Below are 25,146 nucleotides of genomic sequence, written 5' to 3'. Positions count from 1 at the left end.
CCTTTTGGTATCTCTTTCAGCAGGTGATGAGTGAATTCTTTCCATTTCTATTTTACCCTCTGAGTCTAGAATATCAGGACACTTTTCTCTGATAATTTCTTGTATGATGATGTCTAGGATATTTTTTTTTTTAAATCATAGCTTTCACATCATCAATAGCTTTTAAATTATCTCTCCTGGATCTGTTTTCCAGGTCAGTTGTTTTTCCAATGAGATATTTCACATTGTCTTCTATTTTTTTCATTCTTGGTTATGTTTTATAATTTCTTTATTTCTCATGAAGTAATTAGCTCCATCTTCTTCCTTCTAATTTTTAAAGAAATATTTTCTTCAGTGAGCTTTTACACCTCATTTTCCATTTGGTCAATTCTGATTTTTAAGGATTTCTTCTCCTCATTGGTTTTTTGAACCTGTTTTGCCATTGAGGTTAGTCTATTGTTAAAGATGTTATTTTCTTCAGCACATTTTGGTGTCTCTTTCAGCAAACTGTTGACTCATTTTTCATGATTTTCTTCCTAGTGCTCTTATTTCTCTCCTCAATTTTTTCTCTGTCCCTCTTACTTGATTATTAAAAGCCTTTTGGAGCTCTCCTATGGTCTGAGACCATTTTTTTTTTTTGAAGGTTTTGGATGTTGGAACTTTGACCTTGCTGTCTTCCTCTGGGTGTATGCTTTGATCTTCCTCTACTTATATTTTTGATCTTCCTCATCTGAAAGGATGGAAGAAAATACCTTTTCCATAAGAAAGTAACTATCTGTATTCTTAATTTTTCCACTTTCAGGTCATTTTCCCAGCCAATAACTCAGCTTTTGATTCCTTTGAGTATACTACCTCAGGCTTCAGAGGTTTTGTGCAGATGTTCTCCAATATATCTCTAGAGACCTGTAAGTTTTCAGTTCCTCCAAAGTGGTATAGTCAAGGGAGAAGTGTTTACTCCTCTCCGGGCTTGCACTCTGGTTTCTGAGCAACCACAAGGATTCTTTTCTTCCCTGAACCGTATGTAGGATTCCTTCTCCACAGTCTCCACCATGCCATGCCAATGCTACTCCCTACCCTTACCCCTCCCCACCTCCAGTCAGGGCTGAAACCCGAGCATCTCGATTCCCCCAGGGTCTGCAGGTGGAGACTCGCAGAAGAGGCTACTACTACACCAGTAGCTGAAGCAAACCTGGGCCTGGGGCTGGTACTTGGGCTGGAGTCTGACAGTAATCCCCTCTCACCCAGGTGACAGAGCTTCCTCACTGACTTTTAAGCTAATTTTTGCATTTGTGGGTTGAGAAATCTGGGAACTGCAGCCACTGGCTATGATTGAGCTCACTGAAGTCTGCTGTTTCCATCTATGCTGTGCAGACCATGCTGTACTACTCTCCCTTCTGAACACAGTGTGATAGGCCCTTCTGGTCAGCCTTCCAGGCTTTCTTGGGCTGAAAATATGTTTCACTGTCATTTTGTGGTTCTACTCCTATAGAATTTGCTTAGAGTCATTTTTTGAAGTTATTTTTAAGGGTTTGGGGAGGAGAGCTTGAGCAGGTTCCACAGTCTACACCCAGTCTTTTTAATAGAGCAATAGTAACAATACTATGTTCCTCAATTTATCTAGTCTCCTTGGGGAACGAGAAGTTTGGATTATTTTCATATTTTCTCAGTAAAGCTAGGATATCATCATTAGGATTACTAAGAAGTGCTATAGCACAGTATATGAATTATTAGACATGCAAGAAACAAAACCATTATTAGAGTCCTGTCTCTGATCATTGCCATGTGATTGTGGATAATTCTCTTAATATCTCTGAATTTCTAATAGTTTTCATGGGCCAAAAGTTGTAATAGGCTCCAATGTACCTTGGATTCTGGGGAATCTCATACCTATAGATATCACTGGTCCATGATACATTGTCTGTATGAATAAAGATATTAAATTCAAATAATTAGAACACAAGTGAATTACTTTAATAGTGGAACTAGGGAGACCACGACTTCATCATTCTTTGACAGGCTATGTATGTATAATTAAATTATCTATGTCAAAATATTTTTAACTCAAACCCGTAAGCAGTAATAACGATTGAGGAGATAGGAAAAATCATACATTTCCTACAGGCGACTAGTATGAATGTTTAGATGTGCCTAGTATAGCTGACTGGTTATCCTAGAGGAGATTGTGGAATTACAGCTCTTGGTACCAATTATGTGCTACTCTGATTAATTTAAAAACAATTAGACTATGAGCTGCATAACTAAGAAACATTTCAACAAGAATCCACAATTCTGTGTCATTTCTCTTGGGAATGAGTTGGGGGTTAGCCCTTGAGAGCACAGGGTGAGGGGGGCCTGAAGAAGGATGTATAAGGTCATACTAAGTTTCCTTTTTTCTAGAATATAAATATAGAGCATTAGCATCACACACATCAATTCTGTTCTCAGAGTTTATCCAAGAAGTAATTATGATAATTATATCCATATTCCAGTAATCTAATGACTTAAAGAAGAAAACACTTTTTGCAATCTTTAACACCATATAAATGTTTTCAATTGTCATTATTACTATAATATTTGACTGTTGATCCCATCAGCCTTACATGATGAATTAAAATTTTCTCTCCAGAACAACATTTAAAGTGTAATAAACCAAAATATTTTAATTTGTTCACTCTCCAACAGTATCATTTGGGCTAAGAGTTGGTCTCAATGCCTTTAATCTATCTTAAGATATAATTCCAGTTTCTGATGAACTGGGGACTTCAATGGTTGTCTTTTTATTTCTTGACAACTCTTTTTTTATTTATTGCCAAATCCTATTTGATTTGGGCTTAATAAAGACACTGAATAGTAGGACAGCATATGAGAGAAGAGAAGCTTATTTTTACCCTTGCCTAAACTATACTTAATAAGGACACATCTGCTATTGGAAGAAAACCCACATGCCTGATCAAGTTTAGATTATTATAAATTTGCTGTTCATTCTATTTAGATTTCCCCTGGGTTGATCAATCATAACTCTTTATAAGACCTTTTGTGAAAGATGACATGTGTCTCCTATTTATTTCTCCTTTAATAAAGACACAAGACATACATTCTTTAAACATTAAAAAATATAGGAATATAATTTAGGGCAATGAAAGGATATATTTTAGTTATTTTTTTCTACTACTAATAATTCAACTCTCATGAGCTTAAAAGACATGATCCAACAATGCCACATAGACTTAAAGCACTGAACTTTGATTCAGAAAGACTTGGGTTCAAATCCCACCACAGTCATGTTTCAGCTAAAACATATCACTTAACGTTCACTTAACTTCTCCAAAACTCTGTGAACTGTCTAGGCATCTATAAGTGAGGGGTTGGAGAGAGGAAATCTAAGCCTACTTTTGAATTTCCATCTATAACCCTGCTATTATGTCTCTTAAAGTATAGATTTATCTAAAATATGAATGAAAACTTATACCTATTTACCGATCTGTGTATATAATTGAATTCATTTAAAATGTTGGTTGACACCTACATATAACAAACTGATCTATAGCCTGAGAATGATGGAAATTTTAGGGAAGTTATGATGCTTGTCCTCTTGGAATAATTTAGGGATGTGGAAAGAATTTGGAGTGAAGAGATTATGAGCAAGAATTTGAAGAAAAATTCCATCTCTACTATTTTCTACATTACTCTCATTTTTCATTTTTCATTACAATCATTTTTCAAAAAATAGAATTAATTGGAAGAATTTGTGGATATGGAGGAATAGTTTTGAAAATTCCAAGCTCAGATATTTGTGACAAAAACCCCAACTCAATGGAAAATTCAACATGTAAGATTCAAAAGAAACATAAGGCAAACAAGCATTAAAGACTAATTATAAGGGACTTAATAAGGTCAAACTGTTAACTTTTCATATGTGAGAATATTAGCAGTTCTTAAGACTTATCACTACTTGGATTGTTTGCAAAAATAAAGCAAGGCATGGGATGAGCTAAGTAAGATAGATTCTTAAAACAAATAAAACTAAAACTAGATGAGGAGAAATAAGAAGAAAAATTATCTCATAAAAAAGAGACTTGAGAGAAAGAACTGATATAGAAGATGAAATTGGGGATGGAGATCTGGCAGTATGACAACCTAAATTGCAACTGAACTAGATTAAAGAGGGATCAACATATACATCTAGATGGTTACAAAAGTCTTCTAAATTTATAAAGAAGTAGGGGGGTCAAGGATAACATAAGGAGGGAATTTTTAGAAAGGTGTGTAGATTAAGAATTAGGAGGGTAGGGAAAAGATACAAAAGGGATTGTTAGAGGAGTAGGCAGATTAAGGTGGTAGGTGTGGGGAAAGGATAAGGGAGGAAATTTTGGAGGAGTTAGATTAAGGAACCGGAGGGCCAGGTAGTTGATTAGAAATAAATTAGATAAGGAAGGATAGGATAAACAGGGAAAGAAGGCTAAATATTGTAGAAATATAAGGTGGAGAGAAATGCACATCTTTTAATTATAAGTTTGAATGTGAAATGGAAATAGCAGAATGAATTAAAAATCAGAATCTTAAAATATGTTGTTTGCAAGAAATACAATTTAAAATGAGATACATACAAAGATAAAGTAAAGGTCTGGAGCAGAATTAAGCAAGGGTAGCAATCATGATCTCAAAGTTAAATTAAAATTTAATAACAAGAGATAAACATTGAAACTGCACCGTGTCACCAACATTATTCAATGTTGTTTATAAAATGCTACAATAACAATAAGAGAAAGAAACTGAATTAATTACAATGAGAAATAAGGTAATAAATCATCTTTTTTGTGGATGACATGATAATTACATTTGAAAGATCCTAAAGATTCAACTAAACCTTAGCTGAAATAATTAATAATTTTGCTAAAGTGGTTAGGATGGAAAGCAAACCCACATGCGTAATCAGCATTTTTGCATGTCACCAACAAAATCCTACAAAATGAGATAGCAAGAGATACCTCATTTAAAATAACTGTAGATGGTATAAATGAAGCCAAGATTAGAAAGAAAGTGAAAATTTGGAAAATATTTTCATAATTTCTTAGATGAAAGTCTCATTTCTCACATATGTAAAGAGCTTTGACAAATTTATAGGAATATGAGTCATTCCCCAGTTGATGAAAGGTCAAAGTATATGAAAGGCAATTTTTCAATGAAGAAATCAAACTCTCCATTGTCAAGTGAAAAAAAAATCTTCTAAATTATTATTGATAACGTAAATGCAAAATAATACAACTTTGAGAAATCCTTAAACCTGTCAGATTGGTAATAATGATAGATACTTTCAGTTGAGGAATGGCTGAGGAAGATGTGGTATATGATTGAGGTGGAATACTACTGCACTATAAAAAATGATGAGCTGGTTGATTTTTTAAAAAAGAAAGATAACAGGAAGATACTGTTCACCTCCAGAAAAAGAACTCATATTTAGAAATAGGTACAGTATAATTTTACACATATGTACATATGTGTAAGTGAGTGATGCATGTATGTACGTATATCAGCATACACACACATATATTCAAGTTTAATTATAGCCTTCTATATGGTGGGGGAAGGAAGGAAGTGAGGCAAAACAAAAGAAAACTTAGGAGCACAGAAAAATTGGTTAGCTTTGAAAGCAATGTGTAGTATTTATTACATAGTTATTGTTTTTTTAAGTAAACACTCTGAAATGGAAATTCACGATTTTATATTGAATCACCTCATTGTGTTCTGATGCGTACTAATAAAAACCAAAATAAAAAACAAACAGGATTAACACTTTAATAGTTCCTACCTCCATGAGATATTATGAGAATATAATATGTGATTCTCCAAAGTCTTAGTGCATTTTTCAATTTTTAAATGTTAAAACTGCTCTAAGATTTTGGCGACACTCTGTAAGAGTGTGACATTTTGCAAGTTTTATTTAATTACAGTAAGTGAGAACTCTCACTGAAACTCTCAAGCAAAGATCTATTTCTGTAAAATATCAATAGGGCCTTCAGGCAAAGAAGAGATCACGATTGGCCACATCAGTTTGGTCAGTTAATCAAATAATTGTTTGAATTGTCAAAATTCAATTCGGGGCAGTAGCCACCATTTTAGATATAAAGATGAATGACATAATTTGATTACAAATTGTGTTCTAATGATTATGACAGTAGGGAGGCAGGTGGGAAGCAGCAGATATCCAAGGTATGTTGGGTAAAAAGAAAAAAAACAGATTTATTGTTTATTACCTTCTCTTTACAATTTATAGGGGGAAAATCATCACATAGGTTTATCTGGGGTTACATTCATATTTTTCCTGGATTTTTATGCCATATTCCACCTACACAGTGTTCAGCCATTCTGCTTGCTATTCAGGTTTCTGATTTTTAATAAGAAAAATCACAGATATTTCAACCCACAATGTAGGCCTGAAATTGAGGTTACAGTAAGTTACAGAATTTACAACAGAAGTTCTATGCAACAGTATTAAATAGTCAACAGAATAAGGCACTACTTCATTTCACATATTACCCAAGTCCTCTTTAATATGTTAGAATTGTATTAGAATAATTGCAAAAAAACACATCCTGGAAAAAGAGGAGTCTTATTAAGATGCAAATTTCCCAGACCTATGTCTGCTTGATACCTATAGGTGGTGATTTAATTAGCATTATATCACCTTTCTAATATAGAAATTACTACTGAAAAAAGGCTTGATTTTATTCAAAAATAATTTATGTTCTTTTCACTTTACTCTTTAATCCAAAACCCTTCTAAATTAGCTTGTCTCTTTTAATTAGTAACCTGAGGCAGACTTCTTGGTGCTTTTTTCCTACTGTGATATTTATATCAATTATCTTGATTTTTAAAAATCCATTAATTTAAACTTTTGAGTGGTTAAATTGGCATAAAATTTAACCAAAGAAAAATGCTTAAATTTAAATAATCATTCAGTTTCTTTGTATACATTGCAAAGTTTTAAAGGCACTGATTCTTCTAGGGTGCTGGTATGCCATGAAGAGTGGGGAAAAAATCTATATGAATATAATGAACATATGAATATAAAGAACTACATATTACTTCTAGTGCATTTTCTTTTGCAAAACAGAATCCCTGGTTTGATGCCCATCCCCCAACTATTTAATTTTTAATAATACATATTAATGTTTGAAATCAGTTATAACTCCCATAATTCAGGCTAAAAGTAACACAAAGCCAAGTGATGACAGATGTATAATAAGGAATACATAATAAATCAATCAATTATCTGGGTAGTGAGATAGAGACCAAACTGTCAATTGACTAGATGTCCTAGTTACCACAACTTTTAGGGAATCATCATTGCTGTAAGAAGTAAATAAAAGTGACTTAAATCACTTTTACTATGTAGATATCTACCTCACAGTATTGCTGTGGAGAAATAATACTTGAGTTTAAAATTTGAATTTACATGTTCAAATAATTTGCTCTTCCAAATAAAAGCAGCATATATCAACAATGAAAAAGATTTATGAGAGAATATTGTATTTAAGCAATATTATTATGATAGGTCTCTTTTGCCCTCATTTGTACCTTCTCCAATTCATTTACTGATTTACATAAAACACAAATATGAACATGTTGCTTCACTACTCAAAAGTCTTCAGTGGCTCCCTATTACCTCTAGGTGGAGGTGAAGGGAAACTCTTCAATCTAGCATATAGTCCCTTACCCTAAGAATCTCACCTACATTCCTAATCTTATTTTGTGTTACTGCCCTCTATGTATCTCTGTCCTAGGTAAATTGGCCTGCTACTTGTTTCTCATGTTAAACGTTCTATGTCCCATCTTGATGTCTTTGGAAAGTCAGTCTGACATGCCTGGAAGGCACCTCTTCCTCAACTGTAACTCTTAGTTTGATTCAAGGTTCAACTCCTTCCTCCTCACCCCAGACAGGGTTTTCTGTAGCAACCATTCCAATTTGGTGATGTCCTCTTTTTCTTGAGATTAATTCATATTGTTGGATAACTTATGTAGATTTCACGATAGAAACTAAGCTCTTTGAATCAAGGCAAGTCAACCAGCATATTTTATGAAATTACTATATGCCAGTCACATTACTAAATGCTGAGGGTGGGAAAAAAATGGCTGAGGCAAGGAAGAAATTTCTTTTCTCAAGGATTTCACAGTCAAATGGAAGAGCTAACTCTGGAAACGACTATAAACAAATGTGATGTATACAGGAAACACTGGAGATAATTTCAGTGGAAAAGCACAAGCATCAAGAGGTTGGCTTTGTTTTATTTTCTTCCCCTTTACCTCTCCCTTTCTGATTTCTTTCTGCAAATTATTTTATTTTTTTCTATGTGTTTTCAGCACCCAGCACAATGTTTTGGGTAGAGTAGGAGCTTAATAGATGTGTGTTAAATTGAAATGAAATGAATTGCACTGGTGGAGAGGAATTTGTTTTAGATTTAGACAAAGACTTGTATAGCTAAATAACTTAGAAGAGACTTCTATGACAAATGCAAAGTCTCTAATACATATCTTGGCACCTTGACTTGCTAAGACATTGTTCAAATTTTGCAGAGGAGAACAATCTGCTAAAGTAATTAGCTCTGACAACTGATTTATACATCAAAGATGTCAATTTTGCTGAAACTTCCATTTGGCTGTGTTACGATGGAGAAAATTGAACTGAAACTTCTAGTTGGATGAGCATTTTGCAGTGCTGTTGTGTGAAATAAATCCATAAAATAGCAATATTAAATGTCTCACTGTAATGGGAATTTTTAGATTTAACAGTATTTCTACAGTATAGACATTTTATTTAATCACCCAATAGCAGCTGGCAGTGTGGGAGTTTTGAATGCCTTTTCATTTCTCTCTGCTGATTGAAATGTCTGCTTTTTAAAACCTTTGTTTATATATCAAGTATAGTGATTTTGCATGGTAGATCAGCTTCCCTTCCAACAGTCAGATAATTCCCTCTGAACCATAGTCCTTTCATCAAAACCTCAGGCTTAGATTAGCTGGGAACTGATTATAAATTGTCATCATATAGCTCACAGAAATCAATTAGTGCACCACATCTGTTTGACTGGCAGTCCAAATTTCCTTCAGTTGAGGGTGAAGCTAGTTTTTTATTAATATGGGATGGTCAATTTTCACTTTCTTAGATAGTCTTTTAAATATATCTATATGCATATGTGTGTGTATGTTTGTGTGTATATATGCATATATGTGTATAAATATGTATATATGTGTGTATGTGTGTATATATATGTATATGTGTGCATGTATATATGGAATATATATATGCATATATATATATACAATTTATTTTCAGAAGCCTTTAATACCATGTTGCAAACATAAAATGAAACAGAAATCATTAAATATACACATAAACAAGCAGAAATCCTGAAAAGATAACATCACCCGCACCAACACTGGAACCCGGGTAATTTGTGCCTTGTTCATATCTATCTGATCTAAAAAGCAAATCTTTGAGTCACATGATACAAATACATATTGTCATTAGTTTTTTGAATCTTTTCATTTCCCCTTAAATTGATTGTCCTGGATGTTTGTACTACTTTACAAACTCCTATGAAAGCTCAGAGTTTCTTGCAATCTGACATTTTGGGCTCCTTTCTACCAGGCTTAAAATGAATAAACATACTTTAAAGGAGGACAGTATGGTTTTCCCCGGACAGGTTGAAGGTTACAGAGAAGATGAGAATCTTCTAAAGGATCATTTAAGTCTTCTGATTCTATGGATATTTGAAAAGCATTTTCAATCTGTTGGAGATAATTGTTCTATATACACAGGTTATTTTTGTACATCATTGCCCTGCAGAAAGATACTCAAAAGTGTTTTGTCAGGACACATTTATACTACTCTGAAGATTTTCTTTTCTAGCCCTGATGGTATTTATCAGTACTCTGTTCCTCCATTGTATTCTTGTCTCCTGTTATTTATGTTACCACGATAAATAAGTAAAAACAAAACAAAAAAAAGTCCCAACAATCAAGGGATTTGGGACTTGGATTGGACAGGATCTTGGTAATCATTTCAGTCAAAATTCCTTCTTTTTTGCACATAAAGGAATTGAAACCCAGAAATGGGACGTATCTTGCCCATGGTCACTCAGCAAATAGAGGAACCAGGATTTTAAATAAGGCCCTATCACCATGTAAAAGAGGTTATGTCTTCAGGTCAATATGTTATGCTGAAAAGACAAAGAACACCTAATTGGTGCCATCTTTCATGGTTTTTTGTTTTCTTCTTTGTTTGTTTTTTTGGGAAGAAGGTTTTAGACGAGGGGACCTATTGGCCAGACTTGTTGATGTCATGTGTGTAAAGAGCTCTCACTAAGGAAATTCTCTGCCTTCCAGATTGGCACTTTCTCTTCAATCTGTAATCTTAGAGAATGTTATGGGGCCATAAGAGGTTAAATGACATACTATATGGACTCCAGTCAGGATGTGGCAACTGCAGACCTTACACACAGGTCAATTTTTAATCTAATCCAATGGGACACGTCTCTGTATGATATATATATATAAATTCAGTTCTCTATGAAAATAAGCACCACCAAGACAAAAATAATAATGAATTTAATTTTTTTTAAGGTTTGAAAGATATATAGATGTGTATTACTTGTTCTTTGCAACTATGTTTTGAAGCAAGTACTAAAAATGTTAACATTCCCATTTTTTAGATGAAGAAACTAAGGTTTGCTTCTCAGCTATCATCTCCAAGCCATGCTGGGTCCACTGTAACCATCATCCCTATCTCCTTTTCTCTACAAACTTAAAATTCTCCCTGAGAAGAAACATGAAGCCTGATAGAAGAGCCTTTGCTTTTTCTTTCTACAACTAAGTCATCGTTGTCAGAATGGTACATCCAAAAAAGAAATCTGGAACCAAGGCATTAACTCATGTTTGGATAATAAATTATAAATTATTTCCTCCTACTTTCCATTTCACCATTATGTGTTCTTGACTTTCATTGGAATGTAACCCCTTTGAATGTAAGGCAATGCCTTATTTATGTTTGTATTCCTAATATTTAGCATAGTACCTGAAATATTATAAGGATTTACTAAGCTCTCTGTCTATATATCTACTTAAGTATTGCCAATTGGATTGGAATCAGCTTCTAAACTATGTCTTCTAATAACTCAAGCTAGGGACAGTACAGTCAAGACACAAACAGAAGGTAAGCTAATTTCAGGGTGAGGAGAATGGCACTTGCAAGTGGGAAGCCCTATCCCTCTAAGAAGGAGGGGCTTAACATGCTGGATCAAAAGCAGGTCTTATACAAAAACCACATGTGGGCTGGACTATGACATAATCATTTTTAGGTCTTTAGTTACTGTTCCAGTGTTTAGTATTTCTAATACAGGCATTCTTTGTTCTCATGGAAATAGTCATTGTCTAAAATCTTAGGGGTCATGCTTATGCTAGGGTACAGAACCAGAGTTTTGTGATGGAAATAGAATTACCATACAAGAAACTGGGATTGTAAACATGTGATCCATGGCCCTGGGAAATAGGTGAAGATAACAGGAGTCAACACCTGGTGCTGGTACAAGTAATACACTTTGCCAGAGGGTGAAGTCATTCTAGAACACAAAGGATTATTGTTAAGCCAAACTCAAGACCCAGCTTTCCTGTGGGCTCTTAGCTCTGGGAAGCAGGGTATCTCTAAAATATTTTGATCGTTCCTTTCCCTCTCTCTCTCTGTCTCTCTCTCTGTCTCCCTCTGTCTCCCCTTCCCTTCCATACCCCCTTCTCTCTCTTTCCATCTGTAATGGTAATTTAAATTGAAATATCTTCTCCATCCATTTATAGATTGTAATGGCAAGCAAGGTCTGATCTTCCGCTTTTTTTGTTCTAAAATAATCTAGTGCTGCTGATTGAATAATGTGATTAAAAAAGATCTTCCTCCCCCATTAATGGGCCTGGGAAGATTTGTAGGAAGACCCATACTTTTCATTAATGAGGCACTGGCTCTCAAGCGTTGTGATGCCCTCTGGCTCTAAAAAGTGTATAAAGACTCTGAGGTGTGGTTTTATTTGGGGGCTTACTCTTTGGAAGTGTTTGCTTGTCCAGAGGAGACTCTGGGCAGCAGCTAAGAAAACCCACAGCTTTGAAAACCCAGATTGCTTGTACTTCTCTCTCATAACTGTCTAAATGTAATAAGTAGACAGTTGGACTTCTCTATTGATTTATGATGTGTGTATTCTTTTTGATGTCAGATAGTTTGAAGCCATTATCTGTTGATGTTGATTTCTCTGTATTTCTCTGAAGTTCAGGGTGCTGACTTTTTCCCCTGAACTAAGTGAATGATACATGTGCTTGATTAAAGTGATTGTTGATCCCTCAAAAGTTGCCTTTCCATTTACAAATGCAGATCTAAGAACCTATATAGCAGAACCCCTCCTGCGTATTTTAGGGGTGCTTGCTAATGCATAGGGCCATGTGAACTGACTGAGTCACATGGAAGTCTGAGTCACATGGAGCCTGTGGTGGGAGAAGTTGAGTGGAGAAGCAAAGATGGAACAGGAAGAGGCAGAGGCAGAGCACAGCTGAGAGGAAATTAGTTAGAGTCTAACCAGAGCTAGAAAGTATACAGGCAAGCAGGCTGCTGGTTGTCATTAGAGAGCTTGTTTGTGATTTTGTTTAATGGAGTTGGTTTATGTGAAGCCTAGCAGGGAGAAGGCTTAAGGATGGTGTTATTCTCTGAATTATTATTGAGTATAGATTTTTGTTACTATGATGAATTTGACTTTCTGAATAATGGTTTTGGTTCTGTCTTCCATGTGAAGTCTGTGTATTTTGCAATTCAGAATTGCACAGTAATATTCACAGCTGCTGTGGGTGCTGTGAATATCTCGTTGGCACAACACCATTCCTCTCTCACAACTTAAAATTTAAGTGACTTGCCCAAGGTCCTATAGCTAACAGATGTCACATCCAATATTTGAACACAGAAATTCTAGCATCACTCAATCCAGGAGTTCTCAAGTGTTTCTAATTTAAAGCCTAAAGCCAGTCATGCTTAGACTTTCCTGAGAATAAAATTTCCAGACTAACTTAATTCTTATGGCCCTTTATGGTATAGCCCAACCTTGCCTGGAAGCCAGTGTGGTGTTATAATAAGAGTAGCTTGAAGTTAATTACCAAGGAAAAAACAAACAAACAAACATGGATTTGGAGTCAGAAAGCCTGATTTCAAATATCAGCTATTGTGTTTATAGCAACTATAACCTCACTAAGTCATTAAAATTATTTGGCACAGAAGAATTCTCATCTGTAAAATGATAAGACTAGACTAAGTGATGCCTGAGGTACTTTCTAGATCTTATTCCTATGACCTTTATCAGTCAGAATTTTCCTGTTCTTCCATTTTATTTTTTCCTATACACCTTCATCTTGACTAGAAACAATCCTGCTTTTTTACAGACTGTTCCTAATCTGCAAAAGCCTGTAACTGAGTATGACAGTAAGCACACTTGCATAAGTCAGTGTATTCCAAGGTCATCCCTCATAAAAATTTCCAGAAATCTCTTAGAAAGTAAAAATTGAATAATCTTTACAAAGCATACTAATTTCCATGGTTAAACTATAGTTAATATGGTAATCTGCAAAAATGGAAGTCAGGGATCCGTGAATAATTGAAATCCACACATAATCAAAAAGTCTTTTTTAGCTATCACATCCTGTCTCATCAGAGCTCCTGCCAGAGAATCTAAGAAGTAGTCAAACTAATAGCATATCTTCAATTTTTTTTAACTCCTCACTCCCACCATTTTGAAATATTTGTTTGTATAAAAATACAGATAAAGAGCCATATATGTATACAGAGTGCATGTATGTATACATAGTGGAAAATAGCATTATGAAGTGGCCAGTGGAAATCAGTGCTGAAGGAAGAGACACAGCACATGAATTCAAATCAAGACTGTGCCACTTCCTTACTTGGATGATTCTCTAGTCTTTGTTTTCTTCACTTAATAAATGAGTGATGGCTGCATTAGGGGACAATCAGTTCTAAATCTATGATCCTATTGCACTATGATTTATTACTTCAAAGACATATGATTTCATTGATGTTACTAATCCACTAATTCTAATCTCTGATCATACCTTTTTATTAGCAGATCATTACATGAATTATTAGGTAAGGGTGTGTGCCCATCCTTCATTGCCAAAGAAGACCATGCCATCAGAGAAATAATGACAAGGCTTACCCTTGACTTTGTTTTGAGTGAGGGAGGGCTGTGCAGGTCACCAGACTCACTTCTCCTCCAGAGCCATCTGAATCCAGTGACCAGATATTCATCAGGATGACTGGAGATGACCCAGGATAAGGCAATTGGGGTTAAGTGACTTGCCCAAGGTCACACAGCTAGTGAATGTCAAGTGTCTGAGGTGAGATTTGAACTTGGGTCCTCCTGACTCCTGCACTGATGCCTTATACACTGCACCACCTAGCTGCCCACTGAGTAAGGGTGATATAGTGATCAGTCTTGATGATGATCTCTATAGAAAACTAGGCTATCCGCAGATAACAAAAATTGGAACTATAACCAAAGACATTCCAGTTTGTTAGAACCTCCAAAGCTCTTGTCATGTTGATATATTCTTATTAGAATTCTCTGATCCTTAAGTGACACAATGAGTTCTTAGTATACAACTTTGTGGGATACACAGATACATATATGTATACATACGTGTTTGTGTCTGTACTATGAATAGACAAAAGTTATGAATGGTTGTCCTTTTTTCTCAAAGAGGGCCATGACATCAGAAAGGTGATGCCATAACTTGCAGGTGATCTGTTAAATCCAAATCCACTTAAATCATGAGGGACAGCTGTGACAATCACCAGCCTCACTTTCTCTTCCAGAGTCATCTGTGCTCAATGCTTTAAGAACATCGTCTTCAAAAAAGAAATCTAGTAAACCCCAAGCTTGAAGTTGCTATGTTTCAACAATAAAAATTTACATTTCTTTGCACAGAGCATTCCCAGGTATGGATATAATACCCTATATGGACAGAGGGAAAGCAAAGCAGAAAGAAAAAAGAGAAGGCAAGGCAAGGGATATTGTTTCTTCTTAGTTCTCCAAGAGGATGATGCCATCAGGAAGATGATGCCATCAGGAAGATGATGCCATGACTTGCAGGTGAATTGGATTTAAGTGAAAGAGGGCTGTAGAAAGTCACTAGCCTCACTTTCACCTGACTTTCTCCGCCAGAGCCATCTAGATCCAACTGGCACCATCATTATGACTGGAGATAGCCATAAATATATTGGGAGACCTTGGCCTTTTTAAGCTACAGTCTTTCCCAGGTCTCAGTTTGACTGAAGCAAAACCCATTCACTGATTAAGGTTAAGCAAGAAAAATAATAAGCAAAAGATAGGGAGAAAGAGGAGGAAAGATGAAACTGTAGTATGCAATGGTGTGATCAATTGTCTAATCTCTAAAATGGGATTATTCAGTCTCTAATATCTACCACATAAAAGTTGTTGAAAGATCAAGAGTGATGATATGTCTCTTTTTGGAATGTAAGAACACCATATAAGTATTACTATAATTATAATTAAACAAATAATTAAAGAAACATAATATAAATATTCAGTTTACTGGAATAAGAGAAAAGGCTATTCAAATAAATTCTCCAAGCTAACCAGGTAGCTCTTTTTGTTCAACACATTAGCAAAAATATTTCTAAAATTAATCCATTAATCCACTGCATTGTTTTTTTTATTTATTTGTGTCATGAAGTGCCTCAAAATCTACAGTCTGATCATCAACTTTTTCAGAGCACATTACATCTAAAAATCCTAGGAGACAGTTGAATGTATAATTGTTCTAATATATTTCTGCCATCTATCTATCTATCTATCTATCTATCTATCTATCTATCTATCTATCTATCTATCTATCTATCTTTCTATCTATCTATCTATCTATCTATCTATCTATCTATCTATCTATCTATCTATCTATCTTTCTTTCTATCTATCTATCTATCTATCTATCTATCTATCTATCTATCTATCTTTCTTTCTTTCTATCTATCTATCTATCTATCTATCTATCTATCTATCTATCTATCTATCTTTTTATCTGTCTATCTATCTGTCTGTCTGCTTTTCTGTATATGTATCCATCTACCTACCTGCCTACCAGTCTAATTTTTGAGATATCAATTTTATTTATTTGTTTTTATATCACATTTACTTTAATAGGAATGGTTTTATATTTTGTGTTGGTATCACTGACCATAACTTGATACACAGTAGGCCTGTGATAAATGCTTGCATGTTGATTACAAACACAGTCTTCACACTCCCCTCTACAAAGATCCATCCCTTATAAGATGAATATGAATGAATAACTAATTAAGTAAATAAGTGGGTAAAACAATATCACACACATATGTATAATTATCTTGTCCTCTCCATTTGCACAAATCATAGCCTCATTCAATCCTTTGTCACTCCCATTCATTTTCCACACAAAGTGATATTCTTTTTTTAAAATCATTTTTTTTTTTAGTTTTATACAATCATTTGCATATATCTTAGATTATTTTCCCTTCCATCCTCCCTTCCTCCTCCCTCCCTTCTCACTCCCTTCCTGGATGACATGCAATCTTGTATAGGTTCTACACATACATTCTTATTAAATGCATTTTCACCTTAGTCATGTTGCATAGAAGAATTAAAATGAATAGAAAAAACCATAAAGCAAAACAAAATATAACACAAGAGAAAATGGTCAGTTTCATTCTGTGATCCAATTCCATAATTCTTTCTCTGAACACAGAAGGTGTTTTGCCTCAAAAATCCATTGGGAATTTTTGAGATCCTTGCATTGCTGTGAAGGATTAAGTCTACTAGAAAAGTCCTTGCACACTGTGGTTGTTATTGTGCACAAAGTTCTTCTGGTTCTTCTCCTGTCACTCAGCATCAGGTCATATGTGTCCTTCCAGGCCTTCCTGTTCATCATTTCTTATAGCACAATAGTATTCCATTACATTCATATACCACAACTGCTTCAGCCATTCCCCAATTGATGGCCATCCTAATGATTTCCAATTTTTGGCCACCACAAAGAGAGCTGCTATAAATATTTTTGTACATGTGGGACCCTTTCCCATTTTTATGATCTCTTTGGGATACAGTCCTAGAAGCTGTACCTGCTGGGTCAGAGGGTATGCATACTTTTGTAGCCCTTTGGGCATAATTCCAAATTGCTCTCTAGAATGGTCGCTTTAACTCACAGCTCCAGCAATGGTAAATTAGTGTTCCAACTCTCCCACATCTTCTCAACATTTATCATCTTTCTGTTTTGTCCTGTTAGTCAACCTGATAGATATGATGTGGTACTTCAGAGTTGTTTTTGATTTGCATCTCTCTAATCAATAGGGATTTAGAGCATTTTTTATATGACTATAAAAAGTTTTACTATCTTCTTCTGCAAACAAAGTAATTTTCTAAAGTACAGCTCTAACAAAGTGACCCTTCTTTACCACTAAATGATTTTTTTTATTAATTGTCTGATTAAAAAAGTGCTTTTTTTAAACCTGACTACTTCCTAACAGATTTACCTTATTATAGATTGTTTGAGTCTGCACAGGTGTCAGTCCAAGTAAATTGACTTTGTAACAATTTTCAGATAGTTTTTTTTTTTTTTTGTATGATTTTCAGTTTGGCAATTCTGAGTAACATACAAAGACAATTTTGTGTTGTGTATTGTTTTCTTTGATTTTTATTGTTGTATCTTAAAATTAGAACATAGCAAGTCATCCTCCCCCAACAAGTCAGTGGGCCTCTATATAATTAAATTAAATGTATGTGAGGTTTATTGTGAAATAAATTAAATTCAGTTCAACAAAGACTTACTTTTTGCTCTGCCAATATTGTTCTAGGTATAATGGAGAGAAAGACAAAAGCAAAGTTCTGTCTAGCCTCAAAGGTCTTAAAGTCTATGAGAATCAACTTTACCTGGTATATTGGAAAGGAACAGATAATTTTGCTAGGCTTTTGATAACAGAAATTTTCCTTTTTGTTAATTATAAAATGAATTTTAATAATTTCTTTTGTTTTTTAATATGATAAAAAGCTTTATTTCAGTGAAACTCATACCAGACCTCTGTTGATGTTGTAAATTAAAACCTAGGTCATGAAATACAGAGTTCAGGAGAGAGCACAAAAATAGAAAGGGTTATATAGGATTAAAACAAAAATGAAAACAAAAAATTAATTTCATACAGCACCTTGATAAGGTAAGACAAATATTGATGTCAATATGATTGTCAATACAGTATTTATTTTTTGAAAATAAAGTTTCAAGCTGATAATATTTCACAAGAATCACTTTTGTGATTTTATTTAAAAAGTATTTAGCATTTTATTTTCCCCAGTTAAAAACAATTTTTAATGGTCATTCTTAAAATTTTGAGCTCCAGATACTCTCCCTTCCTTCCTCCCCACCTATCCTCACTGAGAGGGCAAAAAAATTGATCAAGCTAATACTAGTGTAGTCATGCAAAAATTTTTCATATTAGTCATTTTGTAAAAGAAAACAGAAACAAAAAAAAAATCCTCAAGAAAAATAAAGCTCAAAAAGTATGCTTCAATCTATATTCAGACAACATCAGTTTTCCTGTGGAGTGGATAGCATTTTTCATCATATGTTCTTCAGAGTTGTCTTGGATCATTGTGTCATTGTATTGATGATAATAGCTAAGTAATTCACGCATGAGCATCTTACAATATTGCTGTTACTGTGTACATGGTACATCTTGTTATCATCAGTTCATGTAAGTCTTTCCAGGTTTTTCTGAAATCATCCTTCTCATAATTTCTTATGGCATAATGATATTCCATCATCACGTACTACAGTTTTTTCAGTCATTCCCCAATTGATGAACATCCCTTCAATTTCCAGTTCTTTACCACCAGTAACAGGCTTCTATAAATATTTTTGTACATATAGGTAATTTTCCTTTTTTTTTATCTCTTTAGAGATAAAGACTTAGTAGTGGTATTGCTGGGTCAAAGGGTGCATACAATTACATAGACTTTGAACATAGTTATAAATCACTCTCCAGAATGGTTGGATCAGTTCACAATTCCACCAATAGTGTTCTAGTGCCCCAATTTTCCCATATCCTTTACAAAAATGTTTCATTTTCTTTTTCTGACATAGTAGCCAATTTAAAGATATGAGGTGGGACCTCAGATCTATTTCAATTTTCATTTCTATAATCAACAAATATTTATAGCATTTTTCATATAACTAGAGATAACTTTGATTTCTTAACCTGAAACCTGTATGTTCATGTCCTTTGGCTATTAATCAATTGGAGAATGACATATTATGAATTTTTCTTAGTTCTCTGTTCTTTTTTTTGGTCTCTGCTTTCTTCACAAATGAGGAGGGTGGAAAAGGTTTGCATGTTGACACATGAATAGCTTGCATCAGATTTCTTAGCCTCTCAATGATGGGGTCAAGGAGAAAGGGGAGAAGAAAATTTCCAACTGAATTTTTAACGAATTTAAAAATTACTTTTACATGGCATTGATAGAAAAATAAGATAGGTATGCATAAAATCCAAAAAAATAATCTTGCCTTATACATGTTAGTTGTTTTTCCAGCGAAATTTTTCACCTCTCATATCTTTGTTAATTCTTTTGACTTTGTTTTCCTGTTTCTTGATGTCTCACGAAATCATTATCTATTTCATTATCTTTTTTCTCCAATTTTAATTGTTAGGGAATTAATTTATTCAGTGAAGTTTTAAACCTCCTTTTCCATTTGGTCAATTCTACTTTTTAAGGAGACTTTAGTGAATTTTTGTAGTTGTCTTTTTCTATTTGGAAAACTTAACTTTTTAAGAAGTTCACTTCAGTGGATTTTGTACCTCTTTAAATATTGGTCAAATTTTTAAGTCATTTCCTCCAGTACATTTTTGTCCCTGTTGACTTTATTTTCATAATTTTCATGCATCATTTATATTTTCCTACTTTTTTCTCTACTTCTGTTATTTAATTTTTGAAATCCTTTTTTGAACTCTTTCAGAAATTTTTGCTCGATTTCTTTAAATTCACATTTTTCTTTGAGGTTTTGCTTGTAGACGTATTAATGTCCTTGCCATCCTCTGAGTTTATGTCTTGGCATTCCCCGTTACCATAAGAACTATTTAAGGTCGGTTTCTTTTTGGTGTTTGATTGATAGCCCCACCTATATCTGGATTTTCAATTTTATGTCATTGGGGTTAATCTATTATTTAAAGTGTTATTTTCTTCACAATACTTTTGAGTCTCCTTTAGCAAGCAGGTAACACATTATTCATGATTTTCTTGCATCACTCTCATTTCTCTTCCCAATTTTTCTTCTACTTCTCCCACTTGATTTTCAAAATCCTTTTTGAGCTCTTCCATGGCCTGAGACCAATTCATAATTTTCTTGGAGGCTTTATATGGAAAAGCTTTGACTTTGTTGATTTCTGTTTTTATTCTTTGGTCTTCCTTGTCACCAGTGTAAAATTCTATAATCTGATTCTTTTTCCAGATTTTGCTCATTTCCCCAACCATTTACTTGACTTTTGAGCTCTTTGTCAAGATAGGTCTCTGCTTCCAGGTAGGGGTGGCAGGTGTTCTCTCAGCCACTCGATTCCTCCACTATCTGCATACCTAGAGTTCCATAAATACGGGCTGCAGCTGCCCCTGCTGCTGGGACTGCTGCAATTTCTTCTGCACCCTACCCTCTTTGCTGCCCTGGACCTAGAGCTGGATCACTCTACTCTCTCACACAAGTCCCAGAGTTTTTTTTCTACTGTCCTTCCAATTTGTTCTTATGTTTTGGGGTAATGAAGTCTGTCATTCTGTGAGTTCTGAAGCTCCAGAACTTGTTCAGAGTCATTTTTACAGATATTTGGATGAATTTGTGAAGAGAGCTCTAGCAAGTCCTTGCTGGTACTCGACCATCTGGGTCTAGGAAGACCTAATTTCAAGCTTTAGGATTTGCTACTATTATTTTCACAGCAAGTTCTGGAGCTCTATAAGTTTTGTGCACTGCTAAGATGGTATTATGAAAGGGGAAATATGGTCACTATTCTCTTTGCCTGCACTCTTGTAGATACCTCAAGTAGAGACCTCATCCCTCTACAGCCACAAGTGTTGGTGCTCCTTTTGACTCTAAAACTCTAACCAGGCCCTTGCTGTCCTCCAACCACAAGCTCTCATCCTCCTTTCTTTCTTGATTTGATATAGTGCCCCCGATCCCTTGTGAGTGACTGCACACACCCTTTCCTGTCTTAAAATGTTCCTGTCTTAAAAATGTTACTTAAGGTCACCGCAGCTACAAGCACTAGTGCTTCTCTTTGGCCTGGAACTGTGACCTAAAACTTTACATGGGCAGTGCAGCAAGATCTTGAATCCAGTGCCAACAAATGGTAACATGAAATCTCTGACTGATATTCTGTTCCATTTATCCTCTGTGTGTTGAGAGCTCCTTGTGCTTCTGCTGCCACTGTTGCAGTTACCTCAAAGGCTTAGTACTAGCATTGGCTTGACAAACCTTTCCTGCTGACACCCTAAGTTGTTTTAGGCTGAAAAAATCTTACATCCCAAACTTCTGTTTGCTCTGTCTCTCCAGAATTTGATTTGAAGTCATTTGGAGGAGAGTGTTGGGAGGGTTCAGGTGAATTCCTGCCTCAACTTTGCCATCATGGCTCCAACAAAGGTAAAGCATTTATGTAAGTACTTTAATATTCATAAGTCACTTTATCCATTGTATCTGGCTAATATCTGATAATGATAATAGCCAAAATACAAAATTTGCAAATCATTTCATTTCATGAGATTTTAACAAATTATTGTTTCCCCTGTCTTACAGATAAGAAATTTGAGAATTAGGAAAATGCAGTGGCTTGCTCAATATTACACAACTAGTTCATGTCTGAAACAAAAAAACAAACTCAGATGTCCGTGACTATAAATCCAACAACATGCACTATGTCAAGCTCAGGATTTTACAGTTGATAATACTGTATTAATTTTGTTAAAGCAGCACAAGAAATACATTTACTCTTTTTTTTTTAATTTTGCAGTTGATTAGGAATTTTCAAGTTTAACTTTCTCAACATATGTCCATTATACAAATAGATTTTCAGTGGACAGAAGTGACTCTTAATATGGTCTTTCTTTTCTTTTTGTGGACTTTTTGTGTTGATTCATTTGTCTTAATCATGATTATCAGTTAGCCATGAAATATGACAGTCACAGACTTTCCTTGATCATGGTGTGGGTATGTAGAAATTCCTAGTTATAATTTTTAAGTAAAGAAATGCTGTACAGGTTAGACATAAGGCAATGTGGCAAATGTCAGCCTTCACAAATATGCATTTTCTGTCAATAATGGATCATTGAAGGTCCACAATGATCAGATTTGCTTCAGGGATTAGAAGGTTTTCTACTATTAGATCTTGCCTGGGAATCAAAAACAAATAGGGGGAAAGTCCCTGCATAGATCTAGCCATTTTGAGCTTAGCTGTTATGTCAGGATGATATTTTCTCATTTGAATATGAGAAGCTGAATGGAAGCTGCATTTATGTGTTTTTTAATGGATTGTGCTGAAAGTCATCTTAGTAGTTTTCTGTGATAATAGATAAATAGAACCTGCCCAATCATCCTCTGATGAATTGTAAAGAGGTCTATCTCCTGAAAAGCACCTTACAACATGGAGATTCAGAAGCAAACAATGTTGTGGTTTAGACTCTGCCCATCCAGGGACCCCAAAATCTGTTGTGGTTCCATGATGTGTTGTGGTGGAACTGTCTCAAAGAATTCAGGGTCAATCCACCTCTCATTCAAATATAGACATTTGGGAAAGGAGAGTTAAATAATTTAAAAGGAATTGAAAAGGATATGATAATTGAGAAGAAAGTACACAGTAATATTTATTTTATGGGGGGATGCAGAGCTAAAATGCTGGGGCCAGGGGCCAGGGTCCGGGCCCAGCGGGGCCAGCGCGAGTTCCCTCAGCCGCTGCTGCCACTGCTGCCATCATGGAGGACCAGGTGTTCATGAAGAAGCTAGACCAGTGGGTGGAGGAGCTGAATGAGAACCAAGTGCGCACACTCTGTGAGAAGGCTAAGGACATCCTCACAAAAGGATCCAATGTCCAAAAGGTCCGTTGTCCCATCACCGTCTGCGGCAATGTCCATGGCCAATTCCACGACCTGATGGAACTCTTTTGAACTGGTGGGAAGTCACCAGACACAAACTATCTTTTTACGGGCGACTATGTGGACAGAGGCTGCTACTAAGTGGAGACTGTGACTCTTCTTGTGTCACTACAGGTGCGCTATCCAGAGCGGATCACAGTACTGAGGGGGAACCGTGAGAGCCGGCAGATCACACACGCGTATGACTTTTGTGATGAAAGCCTGAAGAAATTCGGCAATGCCAATGTGTGGAAATGCTTTACTGACCTGTTTGATTATCTCCCACTCACAACTTTAGTGGACGGACAGATTTTTTGCCTCCATGGTGGCCTTTCTCCATCCATGGATACACTGCATCATATCTGAGCCCTGGATCGCCTGCAAGAAGTTCCACATGAGGGCCCAATGTGTGACCTGTTATGGTCCGATCTTGGTGATCGTGGTGGATGGGGTATTTCTCCAAGAGGGGCTGGCTACACATTTGGACAGGACATTTCAGAAACATTTAACCATGCCAACGACCTCACACTGGTTTCCCAGGTTCACCAACTTGTGATGGAGGGCTACCACTGGTGTCACAATAGGAATGTGGTTACCATTTTCAGTGCACCCAATTACTCCTACCGTTGTGGGAAGCAGGTTACTATCATGGAATTCAATGACACTTTAAAATATTCTTTCCTGAAGTTTGACCCTGTACCCCATCGTGGAGAGCCCCATGTAACGTGGTGCACCCCAGACTACTTCCTGTAAACAACTTTGGGGAGCACCTATGAAAAATACTTGGAAGTGTACCTGGCATCTTTTTTACAAAGCGATGAGAATAGATGTGTTTCTGTAACAGATTGGGATCTGTGTCTGTCTCAGCACCCGTCTTGGACCAAACTGTGCCTTAGTGCGCTCAGCACTGAGCAAGCTCACTGACGCTGAAATATCCCCTCCTCACCTGTCTTAGCTCGCTTGGTCAGTCAGCCTGCCTGCTGTACTTGGAGTCCCTGTTTTCTTCCAGACTGTTCAAACAGAAAAGGTAACTCATATTAACGTCTCTTCTTGTGCTTATTAAAATACAGATTTTAGTTTTAGTGTTTAACTGGCATAGATTATAGAATTTGGAGTTTATTTTTAAAGAAAATGAACAAACTAACTTTGACATAACTCATCACCCTTTATTATATTAAAATGTATGATTAACTTAACTGGAGAAAGATGAAGATACCCCTGGGGAGTATGTTGTCATAACATTTAGAGAGATTTCCCTTCGTTTAAGCTAAATGACTGTTCTTTGTTGATCTCCCTTTTTTCTGTATATTTGTTACAGAAGTGCTTGCATCTTCTTGGGTGTATTGGAACAATAAACTTTGAGTTGAAAACCAAAATAAATTAATAAATAAATAAAAGAACTAAAATGCTGTAAAAATGAAACCCATGTATAAGTGGATATAAGAAATGGAGAAGGAAAGAAAAAGAAAAAGGAAACCTCATGGTCCAAAGAAAAACGTGGATTATACTGGATCAAATGGGAAGGGAGTTGCAATTTTTTGGCACTCAAAAAGGCAAAGAATATGTTGAGTAGCTTATGAAAAGAGGCACATGATAATTGAATAGAATAATGGACCCTCTCTCTACAGGGATCCTAGTGAGCAAGAAATTTTGGGATTTGATAACTCAATGATCATGAGTGAGAAACTGAAAGGCCAGGAAACTGAATATTAATTTTTGAATAAAGGTGAAATTTTGTAACACAATTGATATCATCTTACAATGCTTAGTAGAAATGGAAAATGCCACAGTATTATCTGATAGCATATTCAAAAACTATTTTTAAATATTAATTCTTAGAACTAAATAAATATTATATAGACAATTTTTTTTTTTAAGGAAAAGAAATGATATGATAAGGAATCTCCTGATAGATGGCTAG

The 25,146-nt window shown here is 35.3% G+C and overlaps 1 pseudogene; it reads left to right on the top strand.

Annotated features, from left to right (window-relative positions):
• The first annotated feature begins 23,066 nt into the window (after positions 1-23,066).
• Positions 23,067-24,299, top strand: LOC140513179 (serine/threonine-protein phosphatase 2A catalytic subunit beta isoform pseudogene; annotated as a pseudogene).
• The last annotated feature ends 847 nt before the right edge of the window (positions 24,300-25,146 follow it).

This window comes from Notamacropus eugenii, chromosome 7 (genome assembly GCF_028372415.1).
Source record: "Notamacropus eugenii isolate mMacEug1 chromosome 7, mMacEug1.pri_v2, whole genome shotgun sequence".
NCBI lineage: Eukaryota > Metazoa > Chordata > Mammalia > Diprotodontia > Macropodidae > Notamacropus > Notamacropus eugenii.
Note: the sequence above shows the minus strand (reverse complement) of the source record. Positions and strands in the feature narration are given on the sequence as shown.